This window comes from Chamaea fasciata, unplaced genomic scaffold, assembly GCF_029207755.1.
Source record: "Chamaea fasciata isolate MVZ Bird 193981 ecotype frontalis unplaced genomic scaffold, bChaFas1.0.hap1 SCAF_3, whole genome shotgun sequence".
Taxonomy (NCBI): Eukaryota; Metazoa; Chordata; class Aves; order Passeriformes; family Sylviidae; genus Chamaea; species Chamaea fasciata.
In genome coordinates this window covers 73313833-73326788 of record NW_027094088.1, presented here as the reverse complement: position 1 = coordinate 73326788, position 12956 = coordinate 73313833, and the positions used below count along the sequence as shown (strand labels likewise).

General features: G+C 38.1%; 1 long non-coding RNA gene across 1 annotated transcript; it reads left to right on the top strand.

Moving 5' to 3' along the window:
- The first annotated feature begins 9815 nt into the window (after positions 1-9815).
- On the top strand, positions 9816-12388 carry LOC136287782 (uncharacterized). The gene is made up of 3 exons (XR_010720326.1): positions 9816-9904; positions 10307-10462; positions 10931-12388. It is a non-coding gene; the product is annotated as an uncharacterized lncRNA (long non-coding RNA).
- Positions 12389-12956: the final 568 nt, after the last annotated feature.

Below are 12956 nucleotides of genomic sequence, written 5' to 3'. Positions count from 1 at the left end.
TCTAACATAATATGTAGCTCTCTGTAGAGGTTTCAAAAATTTTCTGCCAGTAACTTTACATTCAGTTGCAAATATACCTTCCCTAGCTGAAGAATGCAATAAACACTGTGACTCTTAGTTGCCATCTATTCTGAGGAAAGTTTAGTTACCTTACTAAAATCAAGTTAATTTGAAAAGAAGCACCTACAGATAATTGAAATTGCATTTTATTCCCAAAATTTTCCAATAACCTGTTTGTATTTAAAATTATGGGTTCAGAGTAATGGGGTTGTCTGGATCATATTTTCCTCCTTCATAGAAAGCCACAGTTGTTATCCCAGAAGCTACTCAACCCAACTCAGTGAGTTTGCCTAAAATACTTGTCTCCAGAACTGTAGGTCTAAGGACCACTTTTCTAAGTTGGGATGAAGATGATTTAGCACTTCAGACTGACATTGAACCCTTGACGTATTTTCTTCACCATTTTTCTTTTTAATTAAATAGTAACATATCTCGGTTCCCTCTATTATTCCCTAGGGAGGGATGAAAGTCGTTTGCACAAGGAAAGCCAGCCAAAAGTCGTTGATTTAGAAATTTTAAAATTAAATCTCACTGCATAGGCATACATTACCTGCAAGGTTCACTAGGACTTTCTCGTATTTCCCCCCCCAGTATTTTACAGATAATATAATTTTAATTTGCACTTAAAAATGTCTGTCCCTAGCTGGTAGATTTGCAAATGAAATAGGAGAACTGAAATTCCAAGGTCCTTTCTTTATCATTTTTTACCATCAGTAAAGCATTTGCTACTGGAAATGGCTTTCTACTTTATTATAGAGATTATCGAGCTTCTTTCTCTCTTAAAACAATTGTCTCTGTGACGTTAAAAAAGTAAAATGTAGGCATGAGAAAATGTGTTCAATAAAGAGAGAAGACACAACTCAGAGGCAGAGCCATTGAGTACAGTGAGACTGGTTAGTGGAAGGTGAGAATTTGACACGATGATTTTTCAATGTGTTGCTAAAATTTAAATCTTAGATTTGTTTCTGTCTTTTGTAGTGTTGGTAAATACCACATTAACTTTTTAACACACCATTTCCAAATTCTTTTCCTGAGTATAAATGTTCATGCCCATAAATTTGAATGATTGTAATTTTCTCAAGCAAATATGGTTTAAATTATACTCTTATTATTTCAAGTCATTGTCTGTGTCCTTTCCCTCTGCCTGTCATATTTTTATTTAAGTTAGACAAAGATTTTCACCAGGGGAAAATAATTATCTTTGTTCCTTGTTAGGTTCCTTCTATTCTGTTATTTTATAGACACTATAACTAATTTTCCCCCCATCTCTATTCATACATTTACAAAGTCATATTGTCATTATGTTCACTTCAGATGTATCGTTTTCATATTTGTCCCTTTCTTCATTCAAATTATGAGCTACAGAGTTCTTGAGTGTGCCAGACACTGAATTTCCATTAGTTTTGAGGGAAATTTACTAAAACTCGAGGGCTGACAGACACTTAGTCCTTGCTTGGCCTTTGGAAATCTTTCCTATGAAAGCACAGTATGTAGGGGTGGAGTTCATCTATTAGTCCTCACCGTGTGTGATGATTATTTGCCTTATGCACCCTATTTTTTTATGTAAAACTTGCACCAGAGATAAAAGCCACTTTTTCAATATGCATGCCTATGGATTTAGAGTGTGTTCGACCTTGGCATCGGCTGGTTGAAAGTATGTTTTCTTTTTTTCCCTACATTGGCAAAACCCCCCTCTGTTAAAATTAAGATATTAGGCAGTATTTTCTTGCAGAAAGGATGGTTGAGTCAGATCTTATGACCCCCACAAAAATTAGCAACTTCAGCAAATTTACTTTCTCAGTGTACAAGCAAAAATATCTTGAGGTATTAATTCCTGCCGTGTGAGAATCCTCAGCTAGCACTAAGGCCCTGTTTCCAAAAGTTAGGTGATGCTTGAAATCAGTGGTGGGTTCTAGGAAGCTGCCGTAAATGGGCAAAAGTTAGAAAAAGCTCTGTTATTAAAGTAGTGTGGGGCAGAAATTCAATTTTCAAATTGCAGGAAAAAATGTATTTCAATTGATCTTAAAAGAATTCTGTAAAACATTATATTTCCTTGCTATTACCACAACTAAAGTTCAAAGATGAAACCTTTTATGTGTGCTAGAGGGAAGATTGCTCCCCATTCTAATGGAAACACAGGAAGAAGGCATGAATTTTTATTTCCTTGAATATGTTTGAAGTCAGTCATGCACTTCAGTGCTTTCTCATAGCAGAAAAGGGTAAGCAGGTATAAATTACTGCTATGCACAGTCATGATTTAACTATTTTTTAAATGAGAATTAAACATCAGTGACTAAAGGGAACATGAAAAACTTGCTATCCTTGTTTTTGCTGGGCAATTCACTTCCTTAGTGCAGTCATCCTTTATTTTTTCAGCAATAAAGCAATAAATCTTGTTGAAAAATGTATTTCACTTCATACCTTATTATTGTGAACATAATGAGGATATTTCCAACTAAGACTGTTGAACAGATAATCCCAATCAGAGAAAGAAATCAGACCTGGTAATGGAGCCATCCCCTCCAAGATCTGTTAATCAAGCCTGGCGTACAATTCTCACAGGAAGACTGAAATTCACTCATTCTTCAGTGATTTTAGGATTTGGTTCTGAAGTAGCAAGCGAAATTATTTATTCATGACTAATAATTTGAATATCAATATCTAAATCTCATATCTATACTACTCTTCAATGATTTTAAAAAAATGTTTCACTGAAAGACTTTGTACATCCAGGATTGCGCTTGACAGGAGAGGATGATGTTATGTTCAAAATTATTGCGATGTAGTAACTCCATTACAGTTTAAACAAATTTGTGAACATCCAAGATACACCTTCCAGTAACACAGTGTTCTAATAAAATACACTGTCAGCTTCTTCTCTTGGTTGGGGTGATCCAAATCAATCCTTCAATTAAACCCTCTAATCAAATGCCTCCTTTAGCTTAAGATCACTCTTCCTGGTCCTATCACTGCATGTCTTTGTGAAAAGTCCCTCTCCAGCCTCCCTGTAAGCCCCCTTTATGTAGTAGAAGGATGCTATAAGGTGTTCCCAGAGCCTTTTCTTCCCTAGGCTGAAGAGCCCCAGCTCTCTCAACCTGTCCCCATAGGAGAGATGCTCCAGCTGTGATCAACTTAGGGGCTCTCTGGTCTGTTTTCAACAGGTGAAAGTCTTCCTTGTGTTTGGAACCCCAGAGCTGGACACAGTGCTTCAGGTGGGGTCTCACAAGAGCAGACTAGAGCAGCAGAATCACCTCCCTCAACCTGCTAGCCACTCTCCTTTTGACAGAGCCCAAGGTGCAATTGGCTTTCTGGGCTGCAAATTGCTGTGTTGTGTGGAGCTCTTTGCCCACAAACTCCTCCAAGTCCTTCTCCCCGGGCAACTCTCTATCATTTCTCTGTCCAGCCTGTACCCATGCTTGGGATTGCCTAGATCCAGGTGCAGGATCTTGCACTTGGGCTTATTGAACTTCATGAGGTTCATCACTAAACTCTAATTTCACAAAGGCTAAGAATTATCTTTCCCTTTTTGTTGAGGTGGCAATAAAGGTGGAAAGGCTGGTTATTTATCTAAGGTTACTGAAACAACCCAAAGATTTTACTCCTTAAAAAATCTGCCTACAGGTTTTTCAAAATAAGTGTGCTCTGAGCACTATCTAACCCAGTCATCTTCCACACAAACAAAACTGTTATCTTGTATCATAAATTGGTTTGAATGGGTGTGCTAGGACTCTGGTGATGCTGGCTGCTTCTAGCAAAAGTGTCCTGACCATGTTTCTATGTTTCCATTGGAGAATTTGCAGGTTTGTTTGCTGTAAACAGCATGCCATGTGTAACTCCTGGGTTATTGTTTAAGCAGTCAAAATAAAAAGTAGCTACCGAACAGGTCAATTTAATTTACTGACCCAAGTGTGAGAGAAATAGCAATTTCCTTTGTATCAATTGTGCCCTTCTGGCACATGATGAAGCTTTTTTTCTTCTTTCTAGGAAAAAAACCATGAAATTAATAAAATAAAATAAAATTAAATTAAAATAAAATAAAATAAAATAAAATGTATTAGATTGTCATAAACAGGTCAGGGTTGTATTAACAATTGTGTGAGGGCAGTTGTGTTCAAATCAGGAGAAGAGAAGAAGGAAAGTAACTATGCAGAAATCTACCTACTTGGACAAAGAACTGAAGAACAAATTTGGACTGTAGAATACCTGCCTCAGCTCTGCAAAGCATAACTAACACAAACCCTTCCATCATCAAGGAACAAGGCCATCAACACCATGATGACAAGATCATTTAAGGTAATGATTTAAGGTAAGGAAATTTAAGGTAAATGTAACTGCTTAGGTCATCCTCTTACATCTACCAGTGCTGAAGACCTTGAAGCAGCACATAAATGGAAACAGTTGACATGAATTTTTATAGGGGTGGATACAGGGCACTTCCTATTACTTGGACATAGAATTAAATTTTAGAATGGCCAATGAACTAGACACCAAGTTAATTGAGAACACAGAAACATTAATATTTGGCTTGCTTAGGGTCGGCCTGGTATTTAAAACCACTGGGATTTTATCACAGAACCTGGAGAGTTGCTATTTATTCTTCTTGTATTGAGTTTACTGTGGCAAGGCTTTGGTAGGAGGGTGACTGCAGGGGTGAGAAGCTGCCAGAAGTTTCCCCATGGCCGACAGAGCCAATACCAGCTTGCTTCAAGATGGAACCACCACTGGCCAAGTCCAAGAAACAGTGTCAGCAACAGTGGTAGCACCTTGGGGACAGCGGATTTAAGAAGGGGGGAAAGTTACTTTGGAACAGTGATTGCAGCCAGAAAGATGCAGGAGTATGTGTGAGAAACAGCTCTGCAGACACCATTGCCAGAGGAGGAGGAGGAGGAGGTGCTACAGGCACCAGAGGAAAGATTCCCCTACAGGCCATGATGCAGACCATGGTGAGGCAGGTGCCCTCCTGCAGCCCATGTTGGCCTGTGGGAGAAACAGATTTCCACCACAGCAGATATGATGAGCCCTCCTTTGAAGAGAAAGGAGAAGCAGAGAAAACATGATGAATTGACTGCAAGTCCTATTCCCTGTCCCTCCTGCAGGGAGGAGGTTGAGACTCTGGAATAAAGCTGAGCCCGGGAATGAGGAGGGGTGGAGAGAAGGTGTTTTTAAGATTTGTTTTACTCCTCATTATTCACTGATTTGATTAGCAATGAATACAATTAATGTTCCACAAGTTGAGTCTGTTTTGCCCATTATGGTAATTGATGAGTGTCCCTCCCTGTCCTGTCTCTACCCACAAGCTTTTCACTGTGATATTCTCCCCCCTCTGTCCAGCTGTGGAGGGAAGTGGTAGAGTGGCTTTGGTGGGCATTGGGAGTTCAGCCAGCATCAACCCTCCACACTTCTATATTTTCCTTTCCCCTGCAATTACTGTAGCACAGTGTTTGAGCACCCACATAACAAGCTGATGGATAAAACTTCAAGACCAGGTTATAGGCAAGTGATATCACATTTCCTTGTAAAGCATAATCTTCATTGCTCTTTCTGTGTGATGCACTGCCTACCACCAGGAGAGGTATGAAAGCTCCTGGCTGTTCCTGCTTTACACACAACAGATTCTTTTTTTTTCTTTCCTTGACTTCCCATGTAGTCTACTGCCTACTAGTCGTATTAGAGATAACTGCAGCTAATCTGGGTTTACAATTTTCACAAATACTCATCCGAGAGAACAACTGTAGCTTTCCAAGCAACTATTTACCTTTTTGTCTTCTTAATAAGACTTCCTATACAAAATAATAACCCTGAATTAACAAAGCATGGTGGTATAGACAAACATCTATCCTTTTGATAGACTTCTTTCTTTGGGAAGGTGGGCTGGGAGTTGGGTTGGGGCTGGGTTAGAGGTGGATTATAATGACAGAAACCCAGAAAACACAGAAAATTTTGCTCTGTATATGAGATTTTCATTAGATCATTGAATTTTAATGACATTGTAGCAGAAGATTTGCTTGTACATGCAAATTCAATAAAAGAAATTCTTGCACGGACCTTTTTTGTGTAAAAACTCTAGGTACACCTTAGCTGGTACTATAAAGCAGATACTTCTTGCATCTGAGTTAAACTATATATTGAAGAGATTTTTTCTTCATATGGTATGACTTGACTTCACATGAGTCTGATATTAAAGTGCATGAAAATAAGGCAAAGTGTCAGAAGAAAGAATATTCAAATGCAATTGACCATTTTTACCCCTTATGTTAATGCTTGATGGTAATGCTGTACAACAGCAGAAAATCCCCTCTATATTTAATTTTTTTTACTCAGTTTCTGCCACAGAGATATTCGTGTCTTCTTCAGTGAGTGTGAGGCAATGAATGACCAGAAAAAAGATAATTCTGTCTCTTTTCAATGAGTAAAAAAATTAGAAAAATTACAATATTTTCAAAAAGTTGAATTACTGACTTGAAATAATAGCTTTCATATCACACAAATCTTTCCTTACTCTTTTTATTTGCTTTTTCTATAGTCACTATCCAAAACACTTTGTTTTAAATAATGCCACAGCATCTTTCTCTCCAAGACAGGGTTGGAGAGACAGACTCTCACCTTTTCCCTAGGTAACTAAGCTTCTTCAGCATTGACTGAAGTCACAGGCATATCTTTTCACTAAAACAATCTTCCATCCAAAAGCAGTCTGTTTTCTTTTCATCATTAAAGCACAACAAAACGATCAAAACAACAGGCAAAACCAAAAGAACAAAAACCAAAGGGGGGGGGGGGGAAAAAAGAATATCCGTCATGGCTGATCGCACACAGAGCGCAAAAATTCAGAAAAACTCGGCACCTTCAGTCAGCATTCCGCCGTGGGATCCACCTGCCGACCCTGCGCTCTGCTTGTCCCCGGGGGCTGCCCGCGCCCCGCCGCCCTGCCGGGGGTCCTGGCGGCTTTCGCTGCCCGAAAACATGTAGTGATAATACATATAGTGATAGGACATGTAGTGATAGGACACGTAGTTGTATGACACATAGTGATAGGACTTGCCCCCGGACCCACTGAAGAGCTCACCTGCAGCCGCGCTCCGCTACCAGCCGCTCCTCATCCCGGACCTGCCGCCTCGGCCGGCGGAGCAGGAGGGAACAGAGGGGCACACCCATCGCACAACCTGCTGCTGTGCCCAGCCCCAAATATATGAATGTGAATTAACCCACGAGTACCGTAGTGACTGCGGAGAAAAAAAACCAAAAACCCCAGACAGACAAACAGAGAGACAAACAAAATCCTACTCCATGTAAAATGATTAAAAATCATAGAAAATGATGGTACCGGTTTTACTGCCTACTCCAAGTTCCACAGTACTTACATCTTCGCAGTTTGACAACCCTCCCCCTGACATTTCAGGGAATCATTCTTACAAAAGAGAAAAGAACAGAGAAAAGGGTAATTATCTGTGTGACATCACAATAATTGTTGAAGAACCCTGGCAGTTGTTGAACTGTATTGAAGCAGACATGACTGGACAGCTCTCATTCAGGCTTTTCAAATTATGACATCTGTTTCTGGTCCTGATATGCAAAGGCTGTTGCTTAAATATTATTTTAATTTCCTCCCCTTATGTAAATACGAGAATACATGCTTTGTTTTAACTGTAGGGTTAGTCCGTTTTTTTTGTAGCAAACTTTCATAAATAAATACCTGAATGGAAGACTTTTAAAGACAAGAAAAAAAGAGTACTGTAGTGCTAACAGAGGATTATTGTCAGAACTACCTTTCACACTGAATTTTTAGCAAGAATATTTCAAATTTGATGGAAGTTTATTTTTGATTTGAAACATTTCTGATTTCTCTCATTTCAAAGATACATCTCGACTGAATAAATTTGGAGTCAACATTACTTTTTCAGCTTCTGAAAAATTCTGAAATATTTCTAAAACTCAGACACTGCCCCTATGTCTCTCAGAGAATTGCAGCACACATAGAAACATGAGAAACATGAACTGTTTCAGAAGAGTGGACACATGAGAAAGGCTGCTAAGAAAGACATGACCAATTTGTGAAAGGCATTTTGCATCCAAACGAAAGAGAAAGCCTCAGTGATATATTTCTCATTGATATACCTGTTCCCAGCCCCATGCTCTGGAATTCCTCAGTGTGCTGCCACCTGCCTTCCCTTGCCTGTGATCAAACCAGCCCAGTTACCTTTGCTGTCCCTGATATTCCTGCTAGGGATTCCTGTCTTCTCAGATGTGCCAGCATAACTGCAGGTTTCATTTCTCCCTTACATGCTTCTTGCAAAAGACCTGGATTAGAAAAATTTGGCAATAGAAGAATTTAAATGAATGCCTGTCACTCCAAAAGAACAAGCTGACAGAAGTATTTAAATGCATAACACTTGCAGATCTGACAAAAAAGTGACCTTTGGCAGGAGTGAGGTGATGGGCAGTGAGAATGGTAACTGCTCCAGTGGAAATGATCATTGTACTTTCTCCTCCATTAGCACTGGAGAGAAAAAATTTAGAGTCCTCTGTGAAGACAAGTTCGAATAAACTGAGCAAACATATTCAGGCAGCCGAAGACAAGGAGTTTAGTTCATATTTAGAGAGTGGAAGTGTCCTTCTTTCCCATTACTATAAAATATTAATAATAACAACATTATTATTATTATTATTATTATTATTATTATTATTATTATTATTATTATTATTATTATTATTTTACTTTATCTTCCCAGTTATTAAACTGTTCTTATCTCAACGTACAAATTTTACTTTTGATTCTCCTCAGAGTGGGATGGGAGCGGAGGGGATTCAGTGAGTGGCTGTCTTGTCAGCTGGGCTTAAATCATGACATGACAATAAAACTAAAGTGAAAGATATATATTTAATTATATGACAATATAATTGAAGTGAATTAGAGAAAAACCACAGTGGAAATAAGACCTTGTAGCTAAGAGGTTGGTGGTTAGTAGTCATTGAAACAACTCACAGGGCTGAAAGGCAGGTTCTGCAACACTAAAACGATTCTTAGAGCAGTTCAGGTATTTTTTTTCTGTAATATATATTCTTGCTCAAATGGGTATTAATTGCAAATTGCATATTTGCAATATTTTTCAGTATGGCAGATGACTACTCACAGTTTCTGCACTAGATTTCTAATCCATGAGAAAGCTAATGGGGTAGTTAGGAAGTGTGGCGCTCATCCCTTTGGATGAAGTTTGGATATGGACTCACAGATTTTGACTTTGTTGATATCAGAATGGAAATCCTTTCCATTATTTGATAATTTGTAATACTAAATACCTTACAGAAGTAAGGCAGCAAAATATTAAAGTACCTACTGTGAGGTGATTTGAGGCCAGGCTACCAGAAAATTTCTGTCTTACTGAAAGTTATGACTGCTTTACTCTTCTCCAGACATGGTATAACTAGAGTAATTCTAAGAGTTTTTTCTTTCAAAAGGAAAAACTTAAATCTCAGCCAAATTGCTCCAAGCTAAAATTAATATCTACTATTCTGTAAAGGTAGTAATCACACTGTTCATAATCTACCATGATAAAGCTCAAAATCTGGCAGTTATTTTTGGCTGTGAAAAGGTTTATTTGTTTGTCTTAATCATTATGTGCCCATCCGTTACTTCAGTTCTTTCTATTTTTGATAATTGATAGAGAAAATTGCCAGGTGTTTTTGATCTGTAGCAGTTTTGACTCACAGCTGTTGGCATTGTGTAAGTTACCAAACCCTTCACTGATCCGAGCTGGACCCAAACGTTGGATCTGATGGCTGGTTTGGGACAAGCAGAATGGCTTTCAGATGACTTGAGGGTTGCTTACCTGGAATACTGCAACAACAGGTGAAAGTGGTGTGAATTGAGATTTAACTAGGACAGAGACTGGCACTCTGGACTCTCTGTGTGCTCAATCTTTCTTTTGCTCTCCTTTTGGTACAATTAATTTTAATTATTACAGGAGAATAATTCCATTATTCTCCTTCCAAGGAGAAGATAGAGTTCCTACCTCAGAATGCTTACATAGTTACAGCACATTTATCACAAACACATTTGGGCAGCCCAAATTAATTTATTCCAAATCTACTAGATCCAGAAGAGTTATCCAGCATCTCTGTGATCACAGGAGTAATTTTGTGATCATCATCTTTGCCTTCTAAGAAAGGCAATTAAGCCATAAATTATTGCAGAGCTGGGGTGGAGAGAGAGGAATGAATGGCACTAAATATATATTTCCTGATTGGACAGTGTTGCCTCCCTCCCATGAGTACTGGGATCCTCATTCCCTTGGAGAAGTAGATGATAAAGCCTTCTCTTCATCATTTCTGGCTTCTGCATTTTCTGGAGTTTGGCAAAGAGCTCTCCTCATGTGTTGCATGTAAATATAATACAACAAGGTTTGAGGTAGGTTGTGACTTTTTGAGAATAATTAATTTTTCTGAATATATTACCCTGAGAAATGACTAAGAAGAAAGCCAACTAAAAAAAATAAAAATAAAAAAAAACAGAAAACCCCCCCAAAAAACCCAAAAAAACCCAAAACCCACTTGTTTCACTGAGAATTCTCCCAATGGCTGAAGTTCAACTTTATGTTTCTTCTTTCTCTAAGGTTGTCAATCAGTATGGTGATTTAGTGGCCCCACAGTAATTTGTGCCTCTTGTTATAATTTTTCTTTCGTCGTAGTAGTTTCTCTTGAAAAAAAATTTCTTTAAAGAAAAGTGGATAATTTAGGGTTTTTGTCCTAGCCTCTAATTCTCACTCACTGACATTTTAGAAATCAATAGAAAGTATGTTTAATTCAGAGGTGATAAGCTTGCTTTTTTTTTTTTTTTTTTTTTTTTTTTTTTTTTTTTTTTTTTTTTTCTCCTAAGGTGTGGTAAGAACTCTATTTTACTTCTCTGAAAAGAGTGGACCGTTTTTGCCAGGATTTCTTTATCAGGTTGGAGAAGTGGGTTGAAATATCTGCTTTTTCCTATGAAATGACATGTTTGACACCCTGTTCCCTCTGCAGCCACATTTCTATGCAAAAGGAAGCTCTGTTTTATCATGGGACATTCAGTACAACACTTTAAATGCCTACAGTCTCCTTTCCCATTTCCCCTGGAAAATGGACTGCTAAGAGGAGTAATACATCACTACATTATTTCCATCTGCTGCCCTGACACGATTTTCTTCCCTCCGCCACGCAGGCAAGATGCTTCACCAAAATAGCTAGGAGACTGAATAACTACAAGAAGTGCTTACCACCAGATGGTGCTGCTAAACACAGTTTTCCACGTCCTTTTAATCCCTGTGGGAGTGAAGCAGTCTAAAGGAGGTCTACCTAACCACTGTTTTTAACTTGGTCAGTTTTAAAAATAAGACGTTCTTTAGCTTGCTCAGTTTTCAAGATAAGCCATGCTCTCTGAGCAGGAGGAAACAGGAGAGCATCCTCTCTGCCTGCCTGGGTAGCTAAGAAGAATCTATGCCTGAGCCAAATTGCCTGGTATGACAACATTTTTATAAGCAAACGTAACCACCACTATCACAGATATAGTTAATATGTTTCACAACTACTTCTGTCCAGCCAATGCAGTGTACAGGGTCCAGGCATTTCCTGCTCTTGGTTAAAGAGAAAGGGGTAGCAATGAGTTTGAGTCCTGAGTTTGGGGAAAAGCACGATAAAAAAAAAAAAACTTGTTAATAGTTTGCCCCACCCAGATAGCAGTGTTCCAGGTAGGTATGATTTAAATGGAATAAAGAAATGAAAGGCCAGCTCTAGAGAAAGGACAGATTGCACTTTTTTGAGTCTGAATTCTTGTGTGATTCCTTTAGAAATTTCTGCTGCTCTAATATGCCTGAGAGTTAAAAAGCAATATAATCCCAGTATTACATAATAAATGTCAAGTTTATTCCCCAAGCTCTCTATCTCTTCCAGATACATAATGTAAGATTCCAGCAGGTTCCCTCCCCAAGCTCTTTGAATCTTTCAGATGTCTAATTGCAAGGAGTTTTCATTAGTTCTGAAGTGTGTGCAACTATCACATGCAATGAGAAATATTTTTTGAAAGCACAGTATCAAATGTTTAAAAATTCCTCTGCGTTGTAAATATAAAATCCTCCCTACTTGTTTTTGGTTTTTTGTTATTCTACATTAATTGGTACTTCAAAATATATTGGCCCATTTGTACATTTCTCGAGCTAATGTTTTCACAGCATGGCAACTGTCTATTGCTTGAATCTCTATTTTCCATGTTACCATTGGCTAGGAGCAAAGGCACATAATGTAAAAATAAAAAAAATTCTGTTTCTAGTGATCTTTTCTCACAGAAAAGGTTTCAGAGACATTAAGAGGAATGCTTTTATGCCATGCCTAATATTTTGAGAGAAATGTAAACGGTCATTCAGATATTCATTATCCAGTATGTTTGGTTTTTCTCCTTCAAGCTGATTTTTCTTATACGATTTATGATATTATATCCAAAAAACTTGCAAGAATATGCATGGAAAGTCATGATTTGAGACTTGATTAAGCTATTTTCCTTGCTGACATAAAGTCAAAGAAATACTGTTGGCATTTATTTGCATATTTTCCTGCACAGCAGCAGTCATATTTAATCTAAGTTCAGAGCCAAGCACTCTAGGGCTCTGCCCAAGAAACATCTCTCCTTTGCCACTTTTTGGGAGTTTTACGAATTGAAAGTTTTTTTCATTATGTCTCTATCTGGCAGCTTCATGAAAGTTCCTTCTCAAAAGTTCTTTATTAATCTTTTTTTTCCCCCTTTAATGTTGATTTTTACTTAAATTTGCATCAAGCAACTGCTTCATGTTAGGCAAATCAGAACATACCTGAAGAATAAAAGAGGTTAATGTAAAATAGCTCTATAGTTAAAGAGAACTCTCAAGAGCCACAGTCCA